Consider the following 4,043-nt stretch of genomic DNA (forward strand, 5'->3'; position numbering starts at 1 on the left):
AGTCTATGAAAATAGGATAGGGCCTGGTTCTCAAGAGATCCCATTCAATTTTATGGAGCAAAACTGGAAAGCTTTCACAAGAGAGTAGTGGACACAGTTCCAAGGCTGAGACAGGGTCCTCCCAGGCAGTGATGGCTCAATGCATGATACTGCCTGGAGTAAGGCATAAATGCATACCCTCCAAATTTTTTCCAATGGAAATGGGGTGTCTTATTCATTCATTTATTAATTCATTTCCCACCCATCTGACTGTGTTGCCCTGTAAATAAATAATCCTGTCTGACAAACCCCTAAGCACCCCTACCTACTTCCCTAGTGAGGCCCTATCTGGCAGTTAAACTGTCAAATTCTACCTTTACCAACCTCACTCTCACTTGATTGGCCATTTCTCCTCTCTGCCCTGATTGGTCAAGGGTCTCAAGGATGACGTCCCAATGGTTGGTCCATCACACAGCCATCCAGTGCCCAGAAGCCTCCAGGTTATTGTACCAGCTGTTGTCTGATTAGACAACTACAGGTAGTTTGGACTGCTATAGTCACATGGAGACCTCTGAATATATGCTGGCTGGTTTATAAGCTGCTGTTTGAAACAGACCTATCATTCTCACATCATTAGATTGTGTGTGTGTTGTTGTTTTTTAAATGTACCATACCTGTAGGAAACAGCACCATTCAATGGAACAGAAGGTCAGCATATTCTTAATTTTCTTTATGGAAGAAGAAGAACGGCCAAAGAGTAATTCAAAGGACATTTAAAATGTTTTCAACAGACATCACAGAGGATCTTTATCTGAAAATCTCATATATCTAATGCCTACAGTGTTTGCCAATACAGTGTTTATTTCTATACCTTGGTCACACCGCAGGAGAGCCATAAATAAATATAGCCTCCACTGTTGGTTAAATGGCTTTGGCCAAAAGCTCTGATTAATGTACTTAGATGAGCCAGTTGACATTAGCCCTCCTAGTCTATCGAAAAGTAGAAGTGACTTCCAAGTATTATAATTGCTATGCTATTTTTTGTCTGAGTGTCTAAAGTGGTTCTGAACAAGCCAGAAGCAAATGCTGAATGCAGAGTTTTGCTGTGGTTGAAGCAGATTTGCAGCGGACGCAGCTCTGCAAATATGAAGTAAAAATGGCCAAAAAAGAAATGGTACCCATAACACCACAAAGCATAACATAGGGATCCTGTCCCAATTTTTGTACTTTGCACTGGATGAAATGTCTCCAGCTTCCCTTGGATTTACTTGGATATGACCCGAGTTCTATTTTTTAAAAATGGAAAGGAACTGAGATCATTGACGCTGACATCCAGACTTGTACAATGATCCTCAACCCCCCAGCACTCACCTGTCTTGCAAAAGGATTCAGGTAGGGAATTAAAGATACACCAAGTTGCCCTTTAACAGGTTTATTTGCTAGATAATAATAAAAAGTACAAAGCATTAAAAAGCTATTTGAGTTGCTGGGGAATTCCCTCCTGAACACCAGTGCATCCTGTCACTCCTACATTCCATTTTCCCTTTTTTTTGGTTGTTGGTTGTGAAAGCTAACATGTATACCTGAAGGAGCATCTCCACCCCATCGTTCAGCCTGGACACTGAGGTCCAGCTCTGAGGGCCTTCTGGCAGTTCCCTCACTGTGAGAAGTGAGGTTACAGGGAACCTGGCAGAGGGTCTTCTCAGTGGAACACCCTTGGAATGCCCAATCGAGTGTAAAAAACAATACAGCATTAAATATTAAAAACTTCCCTAAACAGGGCTGCCTTCAGATGTCCTTCAAAAATAGGATAGCTGCTTATTTCCTTGACATCTGATGGGAGGGTGTTTCACAGGGCGGGCGCCACTACTGAGAAGGCCCTCTGTCTGGTTCCCTGTATCCTCACTTCTCGCAATGAGGGAACCGCCAGAAGGCCCTCGGTGCTGGATCTAGAGCAATGGGGGATATTGGAATATCTGCTACAGTTTCCCAGGCATCAGAAACCATGGGGAATTTCAAAGACCCTAGTAGGGAGGTCAGGAATCATAGGAGCTCCAGTTCCCTCTGGTTGCTGGGATACTGTTGTGAGCATCTGTTCCTGTTTCTGCTTCTGCTTTTGCATAAGTAAGTTCTAGGAGAAGGTGCATATGGGAAGCTCCCAGGTCCCACCATTGTCCTGGTAACATGATAAGAAGTATTACAGGGGAACATTTTTGAATGGACACAGGGAGGAAATGTATTATTTGTGTAGAGGATTGGGTTTTTCCTAAGTCCATTCTTAATTGAGCCAGGATTTCTGGAGTGCCTGGAAGTGGGGGTGACAATGACACCCGTCCATCACTGTGTCTTTAAAGATCCTTTCTGTTCAAGACCCTTTTTTTTTAAAGACTTCATTTTCAATTATTCCTATTCAGGGAGGCCGATCATAAAAGTTTCCCTCTTCCCAGCCTGTCCTTTTGTCCTTACCCTTCTGTTCCTCGCCCAATTCATCACAGTTCCTTCTGCAGCACTAAAAGCAATGGAGGGTGTGAAGCAGTGGGATGCCATCCACTCTCCTGATCAGGCTGCCTGCTGAGACCAAGTGATTTCAAAACACAACTAACATTTGAGAGCAGTGAAAACACAGTGGGAGGATGCCATTCGGCAGCAATCACCCCGAAGCTGGTCTGGAACACTCAGTTGGATTACCTCTATTGAAGGAGCAGAACCCTCGGAGCAGCTCAGATCTTTTCCCAGGCATTCTCCTATTGTCTTGTGTGCCAGAGGAAGGAATGGCAAAGAGGCAGGTAATTGGTTCAAGCCTGCCATGGCCCTCATTGATTTACCTGTCTGCCAGGTGTGCAGAAACACAAAGCTGTGTGGATTCCATGTGTTCCAAGGAGATGCCAAAACTGCACATCTGGCACAGAGGATCTGCTTCCTCCTGAGTTCTGCAAGCTTTCATGGGTTTATTGTTGTGAGGAATGGGGATTTTAGCCACTGGCATTGTGAAGAACAGCTGGATTTGTGTGTGTGGTTTTGTTTTGTTTTTTGGGAAAAGAGATAAGTTGCTCAGCTATCAATCTGACTGAGTGGCCTTGGGCAAAGACACTGTCTCACAGCTGAACCTACTCATAGTGATGTTATGAAACAAAAATACCATTCTGATAGCCTAATTAGACATGATGCTAAACATTGTCACTTGGAATCGCATTGGAGGTTGTGTTTCTTTATAAAATAAAATAAAAGAAGAAGTTATTAGTAGATATGAGAGGCATTTTTACTGGGACCACTATGCATGGGGAGGTTCTGATTAAAATCCACACACATATAAGCTGTTATTCGTCCTGGTGGTGGGGAAAAGCATTGGCCCTTAGCTTCTTGGAGGAAAGTGTGAGATACAAATGCAAAACTCTTAACCATCTTATGCATATTTGGAAGTTATGTTCTACAAAGATGCCTAGAACCTATTCCCCAAGTAATTTTGCATAGTCCTTGAGAGCAACCCTTTTATTGCAGCATCAAGTTTGGCCTGCCAAAATTCGTCAAATCTATGCAGTAGATTAAGAAACTTATTGATTAGGAAGATTAAGAAAAATGAGGTGCGCTGGAGGATAAACCAAGTTAACAAGGTGAAAACTAATAAACGCAAATACACACACAGAGAGAGAGAACAAAATCCACATATTGACAGCTGGGATGCATATAGTAGAACCTAACCTAAAGAGCTGCATTTTGCACTGAATTAAATGGACAACATATTGTAAGTAGGGTGTGCTCTGTGTGTATTGGAGTTCTGATGCCTGCAGCACTGTCTCAGGGCGAGACAAATGTTACAGATTTTTTTTTTTAAGAATAATTTTTTATTAACCGACCAATCACATCAAATCAAACCAAATTACATAAATTCCAAATTACACAGCCGAATTTTAAATTTTTGTTGGGGGTACCCATATTTCAAGTTCCGAAGGGATCCAATCAACTTTTTGCTTCTTACTGCTGTTTTAATGTCCACAAATCTAACCTTATGATGTTCACAGTACTATCCAATCCTTTCTTATTATTTTCCCACATCTCTTGTTGTT

General features: G+C 42.3%; 1 long non-coding RNA gene across 1 annotated transcript; it reads left to right on the forward strand.

Moving 5' to 3' along the window:
• The first annotated feature begins 411 nt into the window (after nucleotides 1-411).
• LOC310658996 lies at nucleotides 412-3,796 on the forward strand. Its single transcript, XR_014502580.1, has 2 exons — nucleotides 412-517; nucleotides 2,394-3,796. It is a non-coding gene; the product is annotated as an uncharacterized lncRNA (long non-coding RNA).
• Nucleotides 3,797-4,043: the final 247 nt, after the last annotated feature.

The sequence above is a fragment of the Podarcis tiliguerta genome (genome assembly GCF_965153285.1).
Source record: "Podarcis tiliguerta genome assembly, chromosome: 10".
Taxonomy (NCBI): Eukaryota; Metazoa; Chordata; class Lepidosauria; order Squamata; family Lacertidae; genus Podarcis; species Podarcis tiliguerta.